The 27,451-nt window shown below is 36.8% G+C and overlaps 1 protein-coding gene and 1 long non-coding RNA gene across 2 annotated transcripts in view; one reads left to right on the top strand and one right to left on the bottom strand.

The window, feature by feature from the left end:
- LOC119777460 (mannosyl-oligosaccharide 1,2-alpha-mannosidase IA) overlaps positions 1–27,451 on the bottom strand; it is a 231,248-nt gene that overhangs the window by 163,618 nt on the left and 40,179 nt on the right. The window lies entirely within an intron of this gene.
- LOC119777462 lies at positions 18,377–25,474 on the top strand. The gene is made up of 3 exons (XR_005279919.1): positions 18,377–18,446; positions 18,534–18,806; positions 24,639–25,474. It is a non-coding gene; the product is annotated as an uncharacterized LOC119777462 (long non-coding RNA).

Raw genomic sequence — 27,451 nt, 5'->3', positions numbered from 1 at the left:
TCTGCACATTGGCCAAAACTACAAAATAACATGAAACATGAGGATTAACAGCAAATATAGAATAAAAGTTAGAAAAAAGTAGAAATGTGTAGTATTATCCAACTGCAAACATTTTTGCTCTTTTCTACAAATTTGAGGAGATAAACTTAGATTTATGTCATTAGCCAGCTTGTGCTACAACAGAAAGGCAAACTTTAAACCTTTGGAACGGTGAGTTCAGAAACTTTAAAACTATAGTTAAAATCTGATGTAATAATAATATCAGTACCTTACCAGTAGCTGTTTTAAAGCATACTCTTTAACAAATATTAAAGTTAAATATTTTTAACTAGTTAAATCTGCAAGATTTTCTGTGCCACTTTAATTTCTGCCCATTTTTGTCAATTTAACTTGAATAATATGACTAAGTTAATCACATTTGAGCTAGATAAAAAGGTTAATTAGATATACAAATAAGTCATATTTGGGATATGTGGACATATCTGCAGTCTACTTTATAACAAATAAGTAAAGTATATATAGAACTGAAAAGCACATTCCTTTTTCTTTGGAGTTGCACTAATCACTGAAACAAGACCTGTTCATGTTTGCTCGAGTCCAATCGCAAAAAAAAATCCTAAACTGAATATTGTTTGAAATTAGGCTTCATTGGATAATTTGACATATAAATCAAAATCCTTTTAACAGGAAATTAAACAGTTTTGGGATTTATTAGGTTGGGACTAAACGATTGATTCAAAAACCCGGCTTTGAGCTTCAGAGCCTTTAAGATTATCAGAGATTTGGTTGGATGATAAACTGCATTTCTAATAAAACCGTAACTAAAAAAAGAAAATGAATTTAATTTAATTAATCTATGGTTGCATAACATCTGAAGGTCAAAACCATAACTTAATACATTTTTCAAAAGTAAAAAGATAAAATGTAAAGTGGAGGCAAATAAAAGTGGTAAGTTTACAGAAAAAAATACAGCATAAAACAAACTGTGAATTTTGCATTTAAAGTACAAAATGTATGCATATTTCTCTATGCTTAAAATGCCAATATTGACAAAAAAAATGTTTTGGCATATTTAATTTCTCAGTGTCCAGTTTAGGTCGTCTCAGTCCAGACTTAAAATCCTCAAAATACGATTCATTTTTTAGGAGTTGCTGAACAAGGACACTGCTATGTACACCTGTCCTGTTTTACAACCAATAAGCATCAATAAGTAGACGAAGGATTTTAAAGATCCGATATGCACATATAAATGCCACATGAATTCAACTGTATTATCATACAGGCATTAAAATGTAAATTATGAGCAGGAAAGTTGTGACTTGGTCAAAATGTCCACATACATTAGCTCAGTGGACAGAAGCCATTTATGTCCGCCTTTTAACCCGACTGGGCTTAGAGGAAACCTGTGACACTTCATCCTCCAGCTGCTGAATACTGATCACACCCCTAGAGAAGGATATACTGTACAGATGATAAAAAGGCAGAGAGAAAGTGGTGAAGGATGCACTGCAGGTAGGAAAATGCTTCCAAAAGAGAGCAGAGATTCTTCCTGATTTAAATACACTACACACAAACACAAAAAAACAGACCAGTCGGACAGTAAAGACCTCTTGACATGGTGCAGTTACCTACAGCTGAATCAAAGTGAAACAAACATAAGTATTCTGCTGCAAATCCAGACTGACTTCACCATGCTCCAGTATGCAGCTGCTTCACGCTTGTCTGAATTCCACCATCATGTTTTATGTATGAGAGCACAGATAAAATGGAGTTTCTCTCTTTCTTTAGTGACTGCTAACTAAAGCTTAAATGTACTTCTTTCCCTGCTAGTGATAAAAAAAATCCACATCTATTCAGAGAGTTAGCTTAAAGTTAACAGCTTCTAACATCTTAATCACCTTGGAAATGGTCAGATGAAAAAAAGGTATGCATTGATGGTTTAAAAGCTTTAATAATGTTCCGACTGGAGTGATGAGATGACCTCTCTGATCTCAGCTGACTTGTGAAGCAGAATAAATGCTCACTGGCCAGCAGCAGGTGGTGCATTTAACAATAAGGAACCCTGGTGGAGCATGGCTCAATGAAAAGACACTTTATAGATATATATATATATATATATACAAGACACAACATGAAACAGACTGCTGTCACACTTTAACTTCTTTGGGATTTATTCACACAACCACTTCAATGGGGGGAGGATTATATGGCATCATATGAGCTAATCTAATAAACATATTTTGGTATTATGTTCTAATCTAAGGCGTAATAAAGGACCTAATTTGGTTTATATATTGTTCAGTCATTTAAAGGTGAGGTTTTAAAAAGAAATAACTCATACACTGTACATACTGTAGAATGCAATTACATTTGAGTTATGTTCCCTAAAAAGAAAAATACATTCAAATCAACAAGAAGACATATAATAAGAAATTGTAAAAAGAAAATTAAAACTGACCTTATGTTTTAGGATAAATTACAAAAAAAAACTTTGAGTGCAAAACTACAGTTGACAGATACATTACAAATAAAAAGCAACCAAACACAAACCTGAATATGATAAACAGAAAGAAACATTTATGAGAAACACTATATATTTGCACAATTAATTTAAAATTGTATTCAATAGAAGCAGGCAGTTCTGGAGTTAGTAATACAGCAACTAACAACTGTTAAAAATATAGTAAAAACTATTACATTCTTTTGGAAAAATAATAACTATTAATAATCTTCTTGTATTTGTTTAATATTCAAAAAAATACCTTTTAACTTGAAGAAGGGCTTTAAGTCATCGCTTTTCAATGATCCTGGAAAAGTGACTGACAGCAATGAGCCAGTTATGGTGCAAAACAAACCATCTTCCAAGGGGGAAAAAAAAGATTTTTGAGTGAATTATGAATTAAGCAGCTCTAAAGGTCAAGATTCACCAACATTCTTCAAAATGTGTAATAAATCCAGAAAACTCAGAGGATGAGATGCATCCTCTAGTGGAGGAGGTCATAACGGCAGGATTAAGTGATGCAACACTGCAGTAATGTCATACAGAAACTATAAAGGTAAACATTTCTCCAGCATTTAAGACACTTTTCAAATTAGTCTGGTGTGCATTAACAAGACAACCGTAAATTAAATACATCAGTTCTGATGATATCTCCTCTGACTGACATACAGAGCATGAACTAAGTGTATTTATATAGTTAGGTAATATTCAATTATCTCAAAGCAATTCTTTGTGATTTTTTTATGGCACTTACTGCCATATATTGAAAATATATCATTATGCCTTAGTCAGAAATGTTAAGGTCTTAAAATTAACTTTAAATAAAAACATCTTCAGAAAGAAAAATGATCCCAGCTCTTTGATAACCTTTTTTTTTTTTTTACAAACAATAGAAATTTCGCAAATTAAAAATCTGCGGTAATGTGTTTAAACAGGATCTCCTGCTTGGGAACTTTCTGTAATTTAATCCCAATGATTTTCTTTAGATACAGGATGAAAAGGTCCAATTTATAATACTTAAAAGCATAACAAGTCAATCATGTGATGCTATAAGGATTAATAGTTAACTTTTTTTAAAAGAAGATAGGAAAAGTTCTAGATGAATCTTAAAGCTAAATACTGCACATCAGAGGGACGGATAGAGCTTTAATCTGTGACTATGCCACAGGCTGCTGAAGACTGGTTTAGGTCCAAGGCTGTCTCAGCTGCACTAAATGTCTGTAGTTTTTTGCTGTTCACTAATTTATCCATTTGAGTGTCAGTGTAGAAACTTCAGCCAACTCTTTAATGACTTGCTGGGATCTCCTAAATGCCCTGGATGGTGCTGCATAGAGGCTGCCTGGGTGTGAATAGTCTCCTCAAGCTTCATTCAAAAGGTCCTGTCAACTTCTCCAGAGTCCAGCTCATTTCCAAGAGTCTCAGCTGACGCTTAATTGGTCTTCACCACCGTGAAACACACTAAAACTGCCAATTAAGTTTACCCCATGGGTAAAGTGAATACATACATGTGGACCATATATTTAAGTAAGGTCTTTTATCAATACATAAGAAGCACAGAAGCACCCAAGATCTTTTCAGCTTTCCAAACATGAGTTATAATGAAGCTGCAAATAGCAGTTTATATTAAACTTGATCAATTTAGTCTGAACTGCATGTTAAGACAAGACAGAGTGGTTCGACTAATCAGTGATGCTCTAAAGAACGCCAGCTTCAGTGATTAAGCCTCAGGAGGTACAGCCAGAAAAGACAGGCAGTCCTTCAATCCCTGCATTCATTATCCCACAGTCACCCAGAATGCGCAGGTCACAGCTTTCCGTGTCATCATCCTTTTATCAGCACGCATATGTAGCACACACCACATCACTCTGCCCTCATCCAATCAACACTTCTGGTGTCAGGTACAAGTGTTCACTTTCATGAGTCATAACCCACGGAAGCCTCTGAAAACGAAGATGCGGTATCTAACGCCATTAAGCAATAAATGCAGCATCTATGCTATAATCTGGATAAGGACTGTAAAGGACAGCAAAACTGCTAAGTCACACTGTTAATTTCTCGTTTCTATTCCTGCTGCAAAAGTCAGGAAGTATGTCAGAGAAATTAACACATTCTTCCCGCCCCGAAAATATTTAGCAAATACGACTTTATGATGACCAAAAAAAATAATATTGCTGAAATTTGTATTCATTTTAAATTTACAGTTAAATTGTTTATTTTCAATAACTTTCATGATGATGACTTACAGCAAATTAAACCCTTGAATGCAGGTTTTCAGAAAATCACATAAAATGCGACTGACATGTCTTCCTATGCTGAAATCCTTTTTAGGCCTTAAAATAAAGGCAGAGATGATAGAGATCTACATCCTCCAAAAAGCCAGAAAAAGGTATGGCTTATTCAGAGCATTTGACCTGGTATGGAAAAAAACAGTAATGGAAACAGAGCATAGAGGCTAAATGGAGCTCCTCTAAGTGGAGCTAATGAAAAAGGGGTATTTGAGTACTCCATGCTTTCTAATGCTGAAAAAAAAAAATTGTAGTAATGCTAATTTATTTCTTCACAAGACTTGACATCTGTCCACACTAACCTGCCTACATCACCATGATATACCTGTGCTTAAATGGCAGCATGATGACCTGACCTGAACAAACAGAGGAGCATTTCCCAGGGAAAGAAAGGAAAACGCAAAAAGCCGAAGGCCGCTGTTAAATCCACCTGGACTTCTTTAATATCTCAGTAGATCCACATGCTGATCACCTTCTCACCATTAAGGGCGCAGTAATTATTCAAAAGCAGTAAACAAGCATTCCATAAATAGCACATATTTCTGAATTTAAATTACTTTTCATGGGTCAAATATCATATTTCAACTTTAAGAAAAAAAAATATATATATATATGTATTTATTTATTTTTATTAGTGGCCAACCATTAAGAAAATGGGGAGAATAATACAATAGAACATCTTTTTAACAGAGCAATTATAAAATAAAATAAAAAAAAGGGAACCATTTAAAAGGATTAGCCAAAATCTGATTCACATGAAGGGTTTCTTTTTAACAGCTGCTTAAGGATTCAGAAGTGTCTCGTCTCTGTTTTCCATGTGCAGTGATGAGCTTTTACAGAATCAGAGGAATATCTAATTATTTCAAGTAATTCTGAGGCAAGCGAAAACCTCTCAGCTGACAGTGGGACCGCAACAATTACAGACTGCAATAATTTCATGTGGGCAGTAAAGGAGAAAGGTAGCCTCTTTGCTGACAGAACAGGTCTCTATGAGTGCAGAAAGACGCCTGGGAAATATACTCAGCCTTCCTCCCTGACCAGGTGTTAGACGTCTGCAACTTCTGGGCAGGGAGAAAAAACGCTGAGCTCAGTGACTGCGTGACATTTTAGCTCCCGTCTCTATATTTCCACATGATCAATGTGTTGCATTCTGAGACCACTGCAGAAATTAAGGCTTTGATGTTCCTTAACCGGGTTTACAGCCACAGAGCCTGCTTTCCCAAGCAAGGACACAAAAGTCTGTTTTGCCTAATCAAGCAGGAAATCGAGACAGCACGCCTTGTTGTGACTTAGGCAAATGCATTACAATATTTATTAGTAATAGACCATACTGAAAATAATACAATTCTAAAAGGAACATCTGCAGGTGAGGATTCCACATTTTCCTCACCGCAGAGCCGAATAATTTAGCCCACAGCTGTGCATGTGTAGGCCAGCTGCAGAAAGTTGCTCAGAGGAAGCTGTACGTGTGAAGATTCTTTTTTTTAATTCATTCTTTGTTTTTATACTTTCAGCATGTGCAATGCTCCAGGTTAAGCATGCATGAACAGAAATAACAAAAGACAAACAACACTTCCTACAGCCATTTGAGAAACACATGCTGGCATCTGAATGGAAACACCCAAATGTTCCCGTCTCCTGCCCTCAAGAGATGCATGTTCATACAAAGCACAGCAGGCAATGGTGTGAGGACGGCTAAAACATCACGCATCCATTTAGTTAGTTGGTGTTCTGAATGCAGAGGATGGGATCAGCCGTCTGCTTTTGCTTATTAACATGCATCAATCTGGAGTTCATTCATCAAGGAGCCCTCCTGTTGGATAAACAACCTCAGCAGCCGGTAGCAAAAAGTCAAGAAAACACATAGGACAGCCCCTCGACTCCCTAGATTGATTATAGTAAATTATTCACAGGCACCATTTCTAATCTGGATATACTTGGAAAGCATGGGCTTTGTCACTTCAGGGACATTTCTCCACAGCGTTTTACACTCACCAAGAGAACAACAAAATTCAAACAACAATAAGACAAAATTTAAGGATTCTGGAGTTATCATAGCATCAGGATTTGCAGTACAACAGAGCTTATTGGCTGCAATATTTGGATATTTTTCCATTAGGATAAAATCTAACTGCCCTTACATTATGTCATACATGACTTTATTGGCTGAGATTCTAAAGCTCAGAGGAAACAGTCTGAACTATAAAATATATAAAGAAATGCTTGGTTGATTGTGATCCTCGTAACATTCAGGTTAAAATACAGGAAAAATACTTTAAAGGTCCTATATCATGGTGTTTTTAGGTATTTAAAAGTCACCTATAGGCAAATATATAATAAAATAATACCTTTAGCCTTACATAGAAAAAAAAAACATTTGTCTTCAAATTTAAGCTGCCTCTATATGTCGAGGTGCCGCCCATTTAATGACTTTACTATATTACATCACTTCTGAAGGCTAAATGACATAGACCTCTCAAGGCCAAAAAACAGATCATAACTTTGACATAAGCTGAAAAATTGCTACCTTGTGAAGATTAGCTGCTAAAATAGTCACTACCTTTCAACTTTAAGCTATCATTGCTCTTCACGTCATTTCTTCCTGATTGGAGAAAGTCAGCGTTTATTTACAGTGCAGGCACAGCGCAGTTAAGGTTGGAGCTTCCTGGAGTTTGCCTTGCCAGCCAGAATAAATAACATGGCAGTGTTACAATGAAAATTAAGAATGTATTAGAAAGAAAATCTTTGCTCCACAGATTTTATTATGCAAAACTGGCAGACATCCTTCACTGGAGAGTTTCTTTGACGGCCTGACATATTTCACGCATTACATAATTATAGAAACAGAGCTTGTCGCTTGGAGTTTTTGCATGACATCCATAGTTGCTGTATCTGATTGGTTCTAACCTTTTAGTACCGCCTTTGTAATGGAGCTCTACCAGCTCTTTACCAGACTGATACACCGTTTATACGCCGTATCAGTCAGGCTGGCCAGAGTATTTATTAACTCTCCAACTGTACATTTTCACAGGAAAGGGAGGGGCTTCTACTCAGAGAGCAGAACTTATGAAGATTAATCAGTGATGCAACAAACATTTTGCGCAAGACTTTTGATGAAGTAATGACATTATAACATAGTTGAGTTAAAACAGCTTACTTTGCCTGAAATAGGCCTTTTAACTGTAGAACCGTGAAAAATCAATAAACAATACTGACCGATGAATTTTTTCTGCTAGTAAAACAGTGACCATACGTAGAGTCACGGGTCCATTTAAAAGAACAAAACGTAAGATTGTAAGCATGGAGGAAGCACATCTTCACCATTGTTGATGTAGAATAACTTGGAGAGCATTTAACTCTAAGGCTGGTAACTAAAAGGAAGTCTCTTTCGTAGTGGTATCCCTGCAGATCAACATCTTACGTCAATGTGCAAGAAATCTGTGCAGCAGGAAAGCGGATTGCCATCTATAGACTGTTGTATTCTTTCCAATGAACTCGGATTATCCCTGATGCTTAGCAATATTGCTTTCACCTCTTCTCTGCACCCCGCCCCATAAATTACTTCATGATCCCAGCCTACAAACCAAACACTTGATTGAGACGGAGAGCTCTCAGACCTTCTACTGGTTCAATGAAAAGACTTTGGGCCTAGATGATGCTTGTTTGGTTAGATAAGCTCTGACATGTAATAACATAAAGGGAGCATTAATACCACCCCTGAAGGCATGTTTAAATAAAACCACAAAAAGCAGCTGGGATTAAATACAGAGGTGAAAACAGATTTGGGGACATACAGAAACCTCAATCCTCATGAATAAAACAAAATCAAAGAACAATCCAGTCTGGTACACCTGTACAAAAGAGCTAGATAATGCCATAATACACTAATTAAACCAGCAGTGGTGCCACCTTATCATACACATTAGGATAAAGGTGATCTAAAAGTACCCAAAAGTAATTAGTCACCATACTGCCCGAGATTGAGTTTTTGCATGACATCCATAGTTACTGTATCCGGTTGGTTCCAACCTTTTAGTAAACCCTTTGTAATGGAGCTCTACCAGCTCTTTACCAAGTTTTTATCTTAAGACTTCAAAAAATAAAGATTAGAGGTTTTAGAGAAAAGTAAAGAAAGTAAAACACAGCAGACGGAGCAGCCAGAGGATATTCAATCTGAACAGTTGTGAATGAGGGGACTGTGGCATCCCTGCACACTTGCATACACAAACACATAACAGATGGGCCTCGGGGGGATTAAAGGGACAATCTCAGTGAGCCTGATGCAGACGAGTGAATCTAATGCTCTTCCGCTCAAAACAACTGCTAGATTCCCTACTGGTTTGACATTTGCCTTTTTTTTTTACTCTTCACACAGTAATAAAAAGCGACCCTCATGGTGGAGAAAGTCCTATAGCAAAGCCTTATCTGTTGTTGAGCTCACATGCTTTTTCTCAACCACATTTACTATTTGTAAAACAGCTCTAAAGCAGCAGTGTTTACAGAATATTACTAATTTCCAAAGCCTTGAAGATGTCTTATCTCAAACAACTGCTAAACAGCTTTTTGTAATCATACAGCTTAGAAAAAGGAAGAAGAAATTACTATACCTGGAACCAGAGATTCAACCATCAGGGAAGCAGCAAACATGGAAAGACAAAGAAAAGAAACCAGTGGTTAGCATTTGTCTTGTTTTTTTTCTTTATTTCAAAGCTTTAAGAGGCTCTTGAATCCAAATGGTTATCAATGATTTGTTTAGTTCAAAGTCTTTTGCAGATCATTCAAGGGGGGAATTTTCACAGAATGACGCTGCACATGATTTAAACTAATTAGCATATATCTGATCATTTTGTCAGCAATGAGAGATACGGATGAGAGAAATCATTAGGATATAAACTAATTGGAAAAAAGTTTATTTAAGCAAGTATGAAGTAAACGCAAAGTTCACGAAATGTAATTTATAACTTAATGAATGAAAGCTCTAGTCCAACATAAATGACTAAGAATCCTTATACCTTTCAACTGTAATGTTGGAAATCTTCTTTTATAAAGTATAGCAACATGCTTTGGTTAATCTGACAGTCCTGGGTCCTGATGCAATCCTGCTATATTTTACTCTTTTTCCATTAATATGAAATAAAGAGTATATTGGCTGCTGTGCAATTCTATGTTTCTAAATAATGTGACCTGCTCTGTATGCCCTACTCAGGCAGTATAGAAGTATTATTTTTATAAAGCAGGAGACTAAGATTTACATGTTTTTTATCAAATGATAAGTTGGAATAGTAGTGATATATGTTGCAATTCAAATAAGGAAAAAAACAATAAGAAAAATTATTGCTATTTTTAGCCTGACGCTTCAGTAAACTAGAGGCAGCTCATAAAGATGAGGAGGCATTCTTCCTGAATGTTTGGAAATAAAAGGCTGCCCTGCAAACAATCCTGCTGGGATGATATTCATACGGTGATTTGAAAAAGCTGAACAATGTGATAAAGAACACTGGCTCTGTTTTCCTCTGAATGCTCACTGTGGGAAACAAAAATTAAGGTTCATAAAACAAATAACATGGTGGACCATCCTAAGTTAAACAGGATCCAACATAATGTAATGTGTAGATTTACCACTATTTGAAGAAGAAAGCCTTTATATTAAATGCAGTCTTTAATTAGGAAAACATGCAAAATTATATAATATTGCTAAGTGTTCTGAAAGTCATGTGAACTGGAATGAATAAACCATATGGAAAGATATAAGCAAACCTAACGTTATTTGTATATATTTTGTTGAAACTTGTATGTATTATATCAGATGGTGAAAACAGCTATTATTTTAAAATGTATTTTTTACAAAAGTAAGTGAAAGTTGACTGTTGAATGTAAAAGGTTTTTATGTATTTTTTTTAAGTCAATTAATTCCAATATTCCAGAAATAGCAGCACCATCAAAGCTTATTACTGATTTTTGTACTAGGGGTAAATCCTCATGGTAAATTGCTCCAGGTGATTTGCAGCCAGGTTGACCTATTTAAAAAGTTACCAAAACCCTAAATTAATGGCACACATTTATATACAGTATGTTTAAAAAAAAACAACTTTTAATAGATATCATTTAAAAATAAGTAAATAAAACATGCAAAGACAACATATACTTTGTTCTAATGTAAAGGTGACAATATTTAGAGAAAACAGGGGAGGCTCGATGGTGTTAACTAAATCCAAACATCGCGTATTGCATTAACAAATGTTGAAACACATAAAACGCATCACTACGACAGGTGAAAGTAGCTGTGGCGAAGTGCTCTGAAATAATAAACTCCAGAAACCATGGTAAGAGTTCAGCACAAGATGACTGTTGGAACTGAATGATCACTTTTCCCTCTCGACTCATGAGGAGAACCTCCTAGTTATTAAAAATCCTTAAATATGTTTGCCAATCAGCATCAAGCAGCCATCAGGCACCTGCTCCATAGACCCTCCAGGAGGTTTAGCCTCACTGGAAGTGAAGAATTTTGACACGTGATCCAATCAGGGCTCTAGAATCTCACTGCTTACCTCAATAGATCAAAGCTCAAACCTCAACAGGGATTTCTTATAGAGGCTCATTGTCAGTGTCCTGCTCCTCCAGAGCGGAGAGGAGGTCTCGTCCGAGAGCTGATTAAAGTGCAATATACTCATGAACTCAGCCGCATTTTATCGCAGTTTCATCACAGCTTTTTTGACTACTTTTATAAAGTTTGACAATGCATATTTTAACGATAATTTTACGAAATTTACAGGGAAGTTTATCCTCCCTAGTATTCAATGAGAAACAGCCACTGATCTTTATCCCTTACCTACTGGAGACGTTTTTTGATGGATTCCCAAAACCTCTGATCAGTATTATAATTTAGAATCTTCTGTTCAGCACAAGGAAATTCATGCATTTTGTGAATGCAAGAAAAGCAAATATTTAGACTGAACTAATCTATGAAATATTGTCTGAAAATGGGGAAAAAAAATTCTTTCTATAACAAAATAATATTCATCTAAAATCTATAACATATAATTTCAAATATATCTTAAGGTGAAAAGGATGTTCTAAATCATATACAGAAGCATCAGTGGGTGTAACTGGACTCTTAACATTGACTTATTTTAAAGATGTATGATTGCAGTGATGCCCAGTCAAACCACACCGCATACATGTAAACAGATTCAGCTCTGCAGTCTCTGTGTGGCCCGTTTTTCACCAGTGCCAGATGTTTATTTGTGCTAGATTGCAAGGGTCAGATATGAGCATGCACGAGTGCACTTGTTCATTCAACTCTGCTATTTTTTATCAGGGCACGAGTAAACCAGGATGCTGCATTTGCATCCAAATGCACATTTTCTGCCAGGACCACTATAGTTTATTTTTATCCATCTAATACATTCTTTCTCATCTGTAACAGAATCATAAGTCTTAGAAACAAATGCTGTGATGCGAGTGTAATCCTCTGTCCTATACATATATATCAAAGGAGGTGACCTGAAGATTAAAGGTTATTTCAAAGCTGGATAATGATTTAAAAACATTTCAGCTCCACATCAAATGAAAGAATGACTAAAAAGATTGGTCAATTTTTCAGCTTTTTATTTGCGGTTTATTTTTTATCTTTATAATGTATATGAAAATAACCCTCCCTGCTTGCAGTAAGCGTGGGATAAGGAAGGGAGTTTACACAATAAACAAGCTATTTCTGAGTTGGATTAATCTCATTTAGCCTACTAATTCGTAGCTCCTCCGCCAACTCACCAGCCTTTAAGATCGACTCAAAAGAATTACAAGTTGAGCCTCGACATTATAGAAAATAAGGATTATTTCCCAGATTCAATAAAAAGAATCATCAACCCCGTATTAATCCTATCATTCTGTTTACCTTATCTGATCTGCAGGTATAATCTGGAGACAGACACAAATAGGTTAATTTCATGAGCAGAGACTGTTTGTTAAAATGTCCAATGTTCAGTGCTTCATGCCTGTCAGAAGTGTTTTACCATGTGATGACCACAGCAGCACTTGTAATTTTTGTGAATCTTTGATGTTTGGATGCTCCATAAAAGATTCAGATGAGAGGCAGTAAGTGACAGCAGATGTGATTAACAAGAGGGGCTGGAAAGCCAGTGTGTTTTTTCTCACTGATGCATAAAATAGACAGAGTGCTAAAACACTACTGACAATATCTGGAGTTTCCTTTTTTGCGTGAACAAAGGGTAGAAACTGATAAGATGTGGAAAATTTTAGGTTTCTCAGAGTAGAAAAATGACAAGGCTTAACACAGCTTAGGGATATGACAGCTACTGCTACGGTGTATTATACTGATGTCAGGGAAAACTTATCAAGGTGTCAAAGCTTGTTAAGCTACTCATTTTTTTCCTATAATAATCACGTTCAGAAAGCACATGATTCACAGTACAACATAAAAAAGGACTCCCAATCAACAGTTCTGCATGCACACATGCATTTTATTTATTTATTTGTTTTCACTTTGCAAACCCAGCTCTTCATTCTACTCCCAAAAACTGGAATTTGTTCTCACCAAGAGTGGCTCTTTTGTATGAAATCTACTTTTTGATGTTTTGAAAGATTTTATATACAAAAATATTGCAATCAATAAACATGATTAAAAGTTAAACAACAAATCAACATGTTGGAAACCCTCTCACATCCAACGATATCATTTATCCATTATATTCCATCTAATAGAGGATTAACGGGTTTAATAAAAAAAAAGAAAGACTGCCACAAAAAAACCAAGGAAAAACATAACGATGACAACTTTATACACCATTATTCATGCTTGTGAGTTCCTTGCATGTTCATCCAGCTACTATAATGATTGTCTTTCATCAAAAGAGTGAATTACTCTGTGCTGCCAAATGAACAGCAGGATGTTTTCTCGTCATAGGAGACTTTCTCTCCCAGAAAGCAAGCTGCACTTGGATCCACAATTCAAGCAGTAAGTGTAAGTTTACTCAACACTCCTAATCTTTTTGAATTCTAATAGTCTTAAACGACTTCTCGTTAAGAGTATGATAGAAAACACAATAAATAAATTGCACAAATAACCCATAAAGTTGCAGTAAAGATTAAAAGAAGAAGTATGCAATTAATCCAAGGAAAGGACACCTTCACCCTAAGCCTATTTACACCACCGATAAGCTAATGAAAGCTGGCTAAATCATGAGCTAGGGCTTGCATTTATAAAAGGCCTCTAATTGATCCAATCGGGCTGCTAAAAGGCTCAATAAGATGAAAAAAGTACCAGTCGAGGCCTTTTCACTCCCAGACCACAGTGTCTTACCCTTCCTTCATCAATACACTTTATAAGAAGAAGTACACAGCAGTATTTAAATAAATGCATTGTCAGTATCCAACATTAGAGCAGAGACCTTAGCCAGCACTTGGATTGTTTAAACAAAGCTTAAACAAACAACTTATGCAAGGATAAGTTAAAAAGTTTTTTTAACAACTGAGACACTTTTAAACACAACGCATTATCACTTAAATTGAAAAAGACAACTGTTTTCATTTCATCTTGTCCAAAGTAAATGTTGATATGATATACTGTATATAATTTACTGTGAAATATTTTTAACTTCATATATAAATATCTATTAAGGCTACATTTCTCCCTCCAGCACATTAGATGGGGGTAATAAACTTAAAGTGAGTTTACTGCCACACAGAACGGAAGAGAGAGATGTAGATCCATGCATGATAGCAGAAATAAGAACTTTTTTGCACACCAGTTAAAGAAATGTCCAGCAGAAATGGACTCTGGATGAGCAAGTTGTCAATGTCAAGAAAAAATGTCAAGAAAAACTTAAAAGCTGAAATGGAACATCCACATGCGTGTGGTTAGTGCAAAAGGAAATCACAATAAAATAAAACACAAAAGATGCTCAAATATAATCACAATTCTGATTTCTTGCAAAATCGACCTGCCCTGGTAGTTTTATATATAATTAAAAAAAAAGTTTTATAAAAACAATAGGTTGCCATACATTCACTTTTTTTAATGTGAAACATTGGTGCCCCTTAAAACAAAAAAGGAAATTAAAACTGATGACTATCACAAAAAGATGGGTTAAATGAGATGTCACCATAATGCACTGAAATGTCTAATAATTGTGGGTTCTTAGTATCACAGGTATGAAATTATTAGATGGTTTATATCCAGGAGGTGATGGAGATAGAGCAGCAACAACAGCAAAGCTAAGCTGCACTTTGTGATCGTCCACAAAGAAGATCTTCCTTTTGCTTGACATTAAGTTATTTATTTTCGGTCTTTCTGCATCCAGTCCATGTTCTATGTTTATTTTTTTTTTGTTTATCTCTTATTTTTGGGTATGAACTTAAATTCTCTGGTAGGTAACATTTTATGAACTCATCAATAGAAAACTAGATTAAATTGCACATTGTCACATAAAGGCCTATATTGCATCCAAATAACAGTCCTGCAAGCCTTAACCTTGATCCAAGAAAAGAGCCTATGTCTCAGTGATATGCTTGCAATTTATTTCCAAACACTGAGGCATGAAGGTCTGCTCATCGTCCTCCAAAAATAAAATCTCTAGCCAGATTTCTCTGCTGTGCTCTCTAACTTTTAACCTCAGCAGTCTGTCCCCCTGGGGCCATAAAAAAAATCCAACAACAGACAAGAGGAGAGAGTTATCGATACACAAGTCAATCCATTCACATCAGCTAACTCTTTCCAAACGTAGGAAACCAACCATGTCAGCCTCCTGCAGATGGAGAAGGAGCCCATAAAGTCAAAGGCGCATCCATCAGCAAAATAGGCTGCCAGAGTCGTCATTGTTTATAGAAGTGGGTGGATAACTGCGTTAAAGTGTGTGTATTTGGTCAACATGGTTCAGCTAGATGATTCTATATATAAGAGCCCTTTCCTCATCTCAAGGAAAGTCAATAAAAGGTGTGTGGACCATAATGACGATGCTACCGAGCTGTAATGTCTCATCTTCACGGTTCATCACTTATGGCTCAGTGTCGGCAAAGGTTAAGAAAGTCTTCAGTTTTCTTAAATGATGATAAAGAATAAAGATCAAAACATTTCCATTTTCATTCCCCTCCAATGATAATGACTCCTCAAAGAGCACCATGTTTTTTTTTTTTTTTCTCATTTTAACAGAGCTCATATTTAGCCTTCTGCTGCTCCTCCATATCCTGGCTACATCTCACACCTCTAACCCACATTGTCTCAGCTGACAGGCCAGCTCTCAGGAGAGGAGGCCCTGAGGAGGAAGTGGCAGCCATGTGACAGATTGAGTGGCAGAGTGGAAAGCTACAGTAAACTCATACTCTGCCAGAAGGGTGATTTAAGAGTAGTGACACTTCCCACAGTTTAAAGATTTAAGCAATGGCATTTCCAAGTCAGGGACAGAGAAACCAAGTTAAATCAGCAAAAATATTTCCTTCTCACAACATATGGAAACAGTAGTTTTACAGAGCAGTAGAAACATACTTTAATACTCACAGATGTTTTTGAGGGTCTGTCACAAATATTTTAGAGCAAAGTCATTTTTATTATCAGATGCAACCTCAGTAAATAAAAAAGCTTCTCCTAAATGATAAACATATTTCTAAAAAATATTTTTTACGTTTTTTAAATATTTTAGGGAGTACACGTATTTGTTTTCTTTTTGCCTTATACGTTTTTTTTTTTTTTTTTATCCTTTGGACTCCTCCATAAACACCACTTCTTAATCAACTTTTTTCTGTTCTGGACATAAATAAATCAGAGCATTAAATCATGTTCTGGCTCCTTTCTTTCCGGACAAGTTATTAGGTATGCTCACATGGACATAAGTATTTAGAACAAAGGGCCAATCAAACTAAAAGTGTTTTTGTGTAAGTAAGCAGTGGTTTATACATACAAGTGGTGGTTTTTGCTGCTATCTTGAAGCGCTTTCATCTGAAAACATGTTTTGATCAAGTCAGTCAGATTTGGGCATACTGACCTGAACGTACCTGTCTGTGAAGGAAAGGGATAGACATCCTTTCATGATAGTTCTGCTCTTTCCAGCAATTATAATTATGCTAATTAACCAGAACAGTTCCACATTCTTCGTGACAAGTCCAAACATCATCGTCCACAGAACCGCTCTCCATCCTTCAAGGTCAAACTATTGCCCCATTTACCATACGCTGAAACTGATCCATGCCGACTTCAGAAGTGAACTTGGATCATTTAACCGTGCTGAGCTTGGTTTTTAGGACCATTTACACATCACGCTAGCATAGTTCCTAGCGTCCTATCAGCGGTCCACGATACTACAGCTCTCGAGGCAGAAATTACGCAAACAAAATGGAAGCACCCATAACATTCAGGAACGTATGTGCCTGGATAGCATCCTCTGCCAAAATTTCAATGAGAGCCTCGTTCTTGGCATAATCCCAAGTCCCACAACACCCCTTTGATGCCATTTATTGTTGATAGGCAGAAGAAGTTTGTGTTGTTAACAGGTGAAGAGATATTTAAATTGCAAAGCAAGAAATGTCAGAAAAACAGAAATTAGTCTAAACTGAGAGTAAATCAGAGATGACGCATTGTGGTCATGCACTCTTTGCTATCAGAAAACCGAACCATAACTAAACCATAACGAGCCCCACTGTTAAACTAGTTCTAGGTTCAGCGGTTTGGTTGTGTCTGGCATAGTGTAGTTCAGCTGCGTTCCGTTTACACTCAACAGTTAAATTGGTTACCATTCTTGGCAAGGTTTCAAAAGAGTTCACCCATCTCTGGCTGGACCTCTCATACGTGCTCTCCTAAGGCTACAGGAACTTAGACAGGAGCACCACAGTGGTACTGCAAATGTAGTAGGCATTTCTTTTCATAGTTTAACAGAGATGTTCTGCAAAGGAACTGATTGGACAGGAGCAGAGGATGTAATATATATATGTGGTCACTATAGGTCCATTCTAGTTGCTCAGAAGAATTAGAAGCAATAGTTGCCATCAATTGCTTTTCTATAGCTCAGGAAATAGTATGATTTTTTCTTTTTCTTTTGAAATTTGACAATCAAACCTTATGTTTCTGATAACTTTGTGTGACATTACAATCTGATACTTTTAGGCATTAGCAATAACCTACACTTTGTAGGGTGGTATGCTTAGTGTCAAGGGCAAATAGTAAAACCAACTTCTCCATATTCAAGTGCCATCAATCAGATAGATGTCAAATGTCTAGTTCTGGATTGTTTTTTTGGTCTCCCAGTTAAACAAGCAAAAAACTACAGAGCAACTATGAATAGACTAGGTTGTGCATATCTGATCAAAAGGTATTCTTTAAACCAAAGGTATTGCTTTTATTACTTTTAACCAAACTATGACTTCCAATAAGTTGCTTAAGCATCTGTTTGGAAAGGAGAACCACTGATGGGAAAACAGCAAGAAGCTTGACACAGCAGGATGGAGTTCTGCCCTTGAGTGCAACTGAGGCTGGTCTGAGCAGCATCAGGACATCATTATGTTCTGACTCAGCAGGATAAGTCATATGACCAACCACTGTGTCCCAGTCTCCCACAGTGAACAAATGACTAGCTGTCCTGTTACATAAACACCCTCACACATAATCAGAGACACACACAGATGACTGCATGTCTCATTGTATACTCCCCAGAAAGGTAAGATGATATTATGATGCATCTTGCTTTGCTTTCATTTATGGAATCAGGTTCGCTGACTGCCTTTTCTCTATGACGCTTTTTTAGCAGTTGGAACTCGCTGGTGGCCACTGGAGGTTATGATAACATGAAATTAGGCTTTGGCAGAGTCCATCTACTTTCACACCTCAATGCCTTCCTAAATTTACCAACATTTACAGCACATAACCGTACTGAGCCCAGGAAACCCCGGCCTTTCCTGAGCTGCATGATTCATCAGGATCATTTTGGGTCTATTCAGTTTTGTTCGTATAGCTCAATTTCACAATGAAACTAATCTCAGATCATTTGGCACTGAGGAGAAAGCCAAAACAGCTATCAGTGAGTAATGGAGGAAAACATATTCCAACTGAGTGCTTTGCATCCAAACCAATCTTCATCATGTTTTCCATGTTCTCTGCAGTAGCCTACCTAGATGTTGGTTTTTCAGCTTGGACAATATTGAATATCTAAATAAAGTGTTTGCATGTTGTCAAGTAAATAACACTTGTTAGATGTCAAGTTTAGGAAATGTATGTTTTTATCAAAGCTGTATGGAGTATGCTTGATTTATTACATCACTACATTGGGTTTTAAAGGGCTTTAAAGTGGTTTATAAATTCTGTAACCAAAAACCTAACCTGAGGTACAGCAGACTTTCTTCATTTCTAGCTTTTTTTTTGTTTATAATCCCTCAAGAGAATATAGAGAAGTATTGATCTTGCAATCCAACTCATTAGAGAGAAAAACTGAATCCCTCTCTAAAGGTCAACCTATTCCTTGAATATCCTAATTTTCATCCTGAATTCCTCCTATGCTTGGGTTGACAGCAGCAAAACTGTGTTGTTGTTTTTTTCTGTTGTTTGTTTAAAGAAAAAGACAAGAAAAACACCTGCAGTCTGAAAGTAGAGACATTTGAAATTAGCCCAGAGCTCTAAAGTTGGAATTAAATACTGATACATAGATAAAAGCATGGGTGCAAACTGTTTTTCTAATTCAAAGTATTTCTCTTCCAGTCAAATATGTATAGAAGCCTAATCTCCATTGGGCTCAATGTGGACTATGCATTTGCTGAGGTCTACGAGGGTAAAATCAGAGGTGGCCTTAAGGACAGGATTTCCTGTCCTTTAACCATTAGCCTGACGGTGACGTTAGATTTGAATAGATTCAAATTTTTGACATCTTCATGCTACGAGGCTCTCTGTTGCAAACGGCTTTGACAGAAGACCTCTGTACAGCAATTTTCAACAATTTCCTATAAGCAAAGCCTTTTTTAAGGTAAACAAACCAAAGGCTACAAAATATAGCAGAGATTATTCCTTAAGAGCGTGCACCAATGGGTGAGGTTTAAAAGTTTCTCTTTTGACCTTATCTCCCACCAGGTATCTGATCCAGACAAAATCCCAGTCAAAACAAAATCCCTTTGTGCAGCTCAGAGGAAATTAGTTTGGATCTGAACTTGTGGTAAATTGACACTTTATTTACGAGATTCGGCTTTAGACCAGCCGTTAGGTTGCACTGAAGATGCATGCACCTTTAAATGACCTCTGCACAGTTTGCCTGCCTGTCGACTCAAACTGGCTTTTTTGCTAAATTGTCAGTCAGTAAAGGGTGACTGGCAGCTCAGTGTGTACCCCAAGGACATGGATGGCTAAAGCAATGAAGGTGGCCTAACAGGCTCCTGACAGAAATGATAATGATTACCTCAGGAGAGGATGCTCTGTGAGGTCCCCGATTTCCCCAAAGGAAACACATTTGCAGCTACACAGCAGTAATTTGAGCCTCCCTGGAGGACATAGCTCATTTATCCTGTGAGAAACCTGCAAATAAGAGTAAGCAATTGTTTATCTTTCAACTGCCAAGCTCTTCACTTAAGTGCCACCAAAGTAAATAGTAGGCTTTGCCACCTCCCACATAAGCCAAATGACCCATGTGTTATTATTCAATCCATCCTGGTTTGTGTCTTTGAGGTAAAGATAGCAAATGGGTAATATGAGTCACCCAGAGCTGCCATTAATGGATGGCCAACTCATCTGTGTTATCGCAGACATGAGGCTGTTATAAAGGGATTATTAAAACAAAGGTGCCGTACTCGCTCAAGTGAAACTCCAGTTTAAGTTTGTTTACAGAGCACTGGGTGGGTGCTTCATCATCTGGACTGCACTTTATTGCTCCTTTGTTGTTGCTCTGCACTCTAAATTACCCTCTTTGTCTTTGTCCATTTCTTAACTAACATTTGTTGCATCCATCTTTTTGGAATAACTTCATATTTCTGTGCTTCACTGATATACCTTAGATGACTAATTCTCTGCATATTTCAGAGAAATTATTCTGCTGTAACCAATTAAAAAGTGTAGCTGACTACCCGAGATGTGAGCATATAAATCACTGCACTATAAAAACGGTATTAAAAAAAGAAAAGATTCTTCAGATATACTTTACTGCAAGCCTCCACTTAAAAACTCAGCTTATTATTTAAAAATCTATAAGGCCAGAGTTATGTTTTGCATATAAGCCCCACTTTATACTTGATAAAAAATAACAGGATCCAGGATCTCCTATATAATTCACCCATTGCTGTATTGTGGCCTCATTTGGATACCTTGTTTTATTGTAAAGGCAGAAAAGGAAGGGCAATTACTGTAAAAAAAAAAAAAAAAAAAGTCTAGCTATAAACTGTTTTCTTATTAATGATGTTTAATAAACTTCTGAAAAAAGGACAATGAAAAAATGACAGCAATCAACACCTACAACTAGTGTTGCTGCTGCTTTTTTTCAGGACGATAACAACAACTGACGAGCTAAACATGAATATTTTTTTTTTTAAACTTGAGTGTTATTGATGTGAGTTTTAGTCAACGAGACGAGACTTAATAAAAATTAGCAGGTGGTTGGTCAAACATTTAAACTGCGTCATTGTGCTGTAATCTGCTAAGCAGTATCAGGCGTGCTGCTGCTTCCTGTTTGATCACTTAGCCCACCTGCCGTGCAGCGGTGCTCATTCTGCAGGACCACAGATGGATCATGTCAGCAGCAGCAGAGTGAAAATAATCCAGAATAGTCCTGGTGTCTGACAGAACACCGGTACTGTGCACTGAAGTCTGACAAACTGATCGTCCATCTGTGCTTGTGCAGAAATGCGTCTTTGCGTGCGCTTAGCTTTGCTGAACTCTATGCTCCACTCTGATGATTCGCTCTCAGCAGTATGGCTCTTCCTGCCCTCGCTACTTAATACACTATGTGGCTGATCATCCTCTGCCAAGCATCAAAAAATCCCTTTGTCTAACTATCAAGATTTTATTTCTTCCAGCTCACAGGTTATACTAAACATTTTTTAATTTCTAACAAATGAAGTCCCTGAATTATATCCAAAGAAAATATTTTTTAAGAATTCTGTTTATTTTTGGATAAAAACACAGATGAGAAGGTACATTGATCTTTGAATATTTCTCTTTCATAGTTCTTGTAGCTATCTATTTAAATTTGATTTAAATGTTTCTTTGTATTGTTATTTAAACATTTTCTGTTTCCTTTATTTCAGTATTTTAGTTCACATATTCATTCAATTTGGGTGTGGATTGCCATGGCATTACAAGGCAATTATGTAGGTTCTCTCAGTATTTGAATTATGTGAATTGAAATCTACTTCCGTAAAGGGACATAAACAAGTAATTGACCTATGATTAATTTTTGAATAGTGGTGTATTAGATTCGGATAGTGTGTCTGGACTCTCCCTTAGAAATTGGGTGAGAAGCTCAGTCATCCTAGGAGGACTCAGAGTAGCCCTGGGAGCGCCTTGGGGTTCCTCCAGAGGAGCTGGCCCAAGTGGCTGGGGAGAGGGAGGTCTGGGCCTCCCTACTGAAGCTGCTACCCTTGCGACCCGATCCCCGATAAGCGTAAGAAGATGGATGGATGGATGGATGGATGGATGGATGGATGGATGGATGGATGGATGGATGGATGGATGGATGGATGGATGGATGGATGGATGGATGGATGGATGGATGGATGGATGGATGGATGGATGGATGGATGGATGGATGGTGTACTAGGATAATATTTGTTCCAGGTGACTAATTGGTAATCTCAACTTAGAGGGAACTTCTTTCAATGTTGTAGTATTACCACCATCCAATAGTGGAGCCTGACTGCTACCTGCAAGATATTTGGCATGGTATGTTATTAAGTTTGTTGTTAACATAAAAAAGCGTTTGACTGTAGTCTGCCGATAGTCTGGAAGTATATCACAGCGACACATGCGAAGGCTAACTTTATATCTGTGAACATTTGAAATAATAAATGTTTCATTCTTTTTTTTTATTCAGTAAACTAAGAGTTTCGTGTTTGGTAAACTACCTACTAAAATGTCTAAGATGAATAATGTTTGATAAAACATCTATTTGGTGATCAAGGCTCTATTTATACAGATGGCAGAAATAATTGTTAAAATATAATGATAATTAAGAATATTTCTGAAAATATTTAGCTGTTCATGTTCTATAAAGTTCCTTTTAAAACAAGAAAAAAATGTTTTTTAAGAAATGAATGCTCAATTAATTGTTAGTGGATAATCTAAATCATTCTAATTTCATTGATTAATCATTAACTTGCCTTTCTAGCTTCCACCATATAGTCTGTATGTGCTATTTAGTGGTGTGAAACATTTTTCTAAGCCAGGACCCCAGAAAAACATTAATCTCATGAATTATTCATTTTTATATTCATACTTGATAATTTCTTGGCTGCATCTAGAGACAGGGCAGGAAGCCGAGTGCATGTAAGCCACAGTCCCAAAAGGATTTCAATAAAGTTGTTGAAGCAGTCCAGATGTGGGTATGGGAAAGTTGGCATTAAGCTGGCTTATATATATGTTCAAATGATGTGCATTCAGCTGTCATAGATACACCACAATTCCTGCAGTACGTTGCGCTCAGTACTATGAAAGGAAAAGGAACTGTATTCTTGATTATAATGCTGTCGCAAGGTCCTGGTAAAGCAAGGCTTGATAACGATATTTTTCAGCTAAGCAGATAAGAGATACAACTAAGCAGTTAAAACTGAAAACATAGGGAAATGTGAGCCAGTTCATTTTCACTAGTGCTTTTGTTTAGTTGTGACATAAATTGGACGCTATAGTAATGTGCAGTGAAAGCTGAATATGACTTATTTCAATGAGAACTGATGACCTGACTAGTTTACTAGTCTTCAAAAGTATGTTTTTTTTATGTGTTTTTGGATTTTATTTGCATTAATTTTTTGCCTCCATCATCCGCCCCTTATAAGGTAGATGAAGGAAAGAACAACCAGCAGTAGGCTTTTAAGAAATGGGTGGAGGAAAGAAAGTTTACACATAGCTAAACGTCAGGACGCTTGACTTCTCTTCCTAAGTGAAGGAATAAAGTACACTTACACACCTTCAGCCTCTGCTTGAACATGTGGTTATCGTTCTGGCTATTTATTTCTTCCCGTCTCTCCGATGCTGTATTGCTCAATTTTTGACAAGCACCATGCATCATCACCAGAGGGAACAGAACAGAGCAGAGTGGGAAAATAACAAAGCAAGCTCACACAAGGTTTTCCAACACAGAGTATAGGGTATGACCCAAAGGAAATGAAACTGCCAAACAGCACACAGCTATCACAGCTTATCATTTGTGTGATAAGTTGCAGAAAAGCTTCTTATTCACAATTTGGCAGCAAAGTTCTCAAACGCATCTGAGCCAAATTACACAATGTGGTCTACCGACTACCCTCCAACTAATCATAGTGACAGAGTGGGCGTCCATTCAGCCCACCGCTGTATCTTTTTCCTTAAAAGCAAATACGTTACAATTTGCTGCCAGGTCACCAGAGGTGAGGTTTAAAAACACGTTTCCACCAAAAATTATTCAAGTAATAAATCAGTGCAGCTGTACCTGAGCCTTTTGGATTCATATTAACCCATTTGCTCTGAATCACTAAAAAATCCCAAACTAGCGCCTCAACTTAAAGTTGCTCTTCCTTGGCAGGGTTCTTTTTTTCTGCCTTATCATGTTGAGCTTTGTTCAACCAGCGGAATCTGCCCAAACAGAAATGCAGAGGGTGAACAGAGGACAAGCCAACAACAGAAGTAGCCGAGCCCAAAACTGTTTCCACTGCATTGCTCTTATCTATCTCTCTCTCTTTTGCCTCAGGCTCCTCTTGGGGATCCAGGCTGGGAAAGGAAAAAAGGATCTAAAAAGGACCCCTCACAATGATTCTGCACAATCACAGCTGAAGTCATTTTCACCAGCAGTGGTACCGGCTGATGGATGACCATAGAAGACTTGATTCTATAAACTGTTTATATATTTATTTATGGGTGTGTGTATGCTATTTTCATGAGTAACCGTATCACTCAGACTGTGACAGAGTTTAATCTTTAACTCCATTCCTGCTTATGGTCCGTGTTTTATATTGGCAGCCTCCAGGAAAACTAATAGAAAAGACAGAAACCTATTGTATTTCATATTTGCTCCATTTTACCACGCTTGTACAGATGGCAAAGATAGCTAATCTGAACCACTGAGGTTGTCAATACCTGAGCATGCAGGGTGACGGTAATCTCATCACGCGACACATGGACTATAGTCCAGGCAATGAGCGAGGGAGAGGTCTTTCTTATTGGTCTTGCTTTCTGTCCAGAGATGTGGCCATAAATGGATGATAGAGCTCAATCATGCAAGTAACACCACCGCAGATGCATGCAATATTTGGAGTAATAAGGTAATAATACCTTGACAAGCACGAGTCTGATAAGGTTAAAGTCAGCACAGCAGTTAAAACTGTGTAACAGCAAGTCAGACTATTCAATGGCTTATATGCATAGGCTGGTTACAATGTATTAAGTTTACATACATTTAGTAAATTTATAATATTTAAAGAATTATTTAATATATATTTTTAAGTCTCTCTGATCAGATGACGAATAAAGAGTCAGAACAATTGAATTTATACCAGATTAGTGATACACAAAATAATGTGATAATGCCCCTTCCCCACCTGTTGCTTTGTACTGTGAATCAGAGGGCTAAAGAAGGGTTCCTACGTTTCTACTTCTCTTATGGCAAATAAAAAAATCCACTTTTTGGAATCACAAAGACCAGAAGTCATTCTCTGAAATAATGAAAAGGATCACCCAATACACATTAAGGCATCTCTGTTTTAAATCTACAGATGGTTCCTAATCAGAGTGTCTGCATGCGTAATGCAGGTCCATCCTCCTAATTTCTTGTTTTTATGCAATGGAGCACCACCAGATGCACATTTAAGGCTCCAAGACCTTGTTAAAAGTCAAGCGTGCAATATTGATCCTTGTGTCTTGCTTATTTTTAAATCCATATTAGCAGTTTTAATATAACCCTTCACAACAGGCACCCAGCATGAAACCTTTGCATTGAAAGCAAAAAGAACCAGTAAATTCAACAACATTCTCTCCTTACAAACTCAAATTTAACAACACGCACACTGGTTTCACCAGAGGGGGAAAACATCCACTTCTTAATTAGAGGTCTAGTGCTGGGGTACATTAGACGTGCTGTGAAAGTGAAAGAAGCGGACTAACACAGCTGTTAGATAAAGAACCGGGAATGAAAGTTAAACCAGTAAACAACTGTTATCACATCCTGCCAAATTAACTGTCTGACCACACAAGAACGAAAAGACAAAAAAACACGACCATCTCTGCATTATTAAATTAGTTTACTGATTAATTTTATATTGATTATATTAATATTATGCTTAGGTGACATTTTAGGGCTGTATTAGTTGCTAACCACAAAAAAAAAACAAAAAAAATGTGTAAAAAAACACACCAAGGAAAGTTTTAAGCAGATATATTGTCCCCATAGTTCAGAATGCTTTGAAATATATTATAGTTATTATATTAGTAGATGGAAGAAAAGTACATTTTCTCATGTTACATGACGTTATACCACACTGATGCACCTTCCTTCATGGGCACATGACTCTTATCCATCTGATAAAGTTTCCCTCCCAACTCGTCACATATTGACCCTTGTTCAAGTCCCCTATCAGCTTCACCACCGGTGCAAATTTATTGCTTCTATAAAGTATTTCTTTCTACAGTTTGAAAAAGAAGGTAAAGTGACTAAACTTCATACATTTGAAAGCCAAGACAGTAGCTTTTCTATGTATAACAGCAGAGGGAACCATAGCATATAATCACTTTTTTTTTTTATCCTGTCAAATGACGCAAGTTCTGATAATATGACTTTCAGCAGCAGAGCTTCAGAGGAAGGAAAACATCTGCCAAAGTCTTGAGACGAGACCCTGCAGTGTGTCAGTTAGCAGGACGCCGCTGCACTGGTGCATGAGACAAACATTACTATGGAAAATAAACAGAAAGTAAAATTTCTAGCTTCTGAAACAGATGAAGCAGGATGGCAACTGGAGGAGTAAGTGCATGGGTGACAGAGCATTACAAATCGAAAAAACAAACAGAACATTGTTCTGTTTGTTTTATCTTTGCATTTAACTTCTGAAAAAGAATCTAATGAAGTTAGATTACAGCTGAGTTGAAAGCTAAAACAGGAGTAATACCGTGAGTTCTAAAAACAGCATGAAACCTTTAACACTTCTAACAGAATGAAAATTAAATGTTTAATCTTTGCGACCTGGTGTTTTTGAAATATGGGTTTGTTTGCACTGCTGGTCTGGTCGATGGATTATTTGTGGGAAAACCTGCACCTGGACAACTGCACACCTTCAGTTAGTGCAGTTTGCCTCAAAAAGACTACTTTTAAACACAGCCAAACATCATATTACATTTGCAACATATTGTTTCAGGGATATTGCTCCAGTGTTATGAAAAAAAGCCTACAGAAGAAAGTCTATCTTCTAAGATCGCTGTTGCTGCTCTATTGTTACATGTAGCTGTGCACCTTTTCATTTTTCCTATGCTATATAACCCCATATTTTCTATATTTTGTCTTTAAATTATACATAT

This window comes from Cyprinodon tularosa, unplaced genomic scaffold (assembly GCF_016077235.1).
Source record: "Cyprinodon tularosa strain WSP-4 unplaced genomic scaffold, ASM1607723v1 ctg124, whole genome shotgun sequence".
NCBI lineage: Eukaryota > Metazoa > Chordata > Actinopteri > Cyprinodontiformes > Cyprinodontidae > Cyprinodon > Cyprinodon tularosa.
The sequence above is the reverse complement of the archived record's forward strand: the minus strand, read 5'-3'. Positions and strand labels throughout refer to the sequence as shown.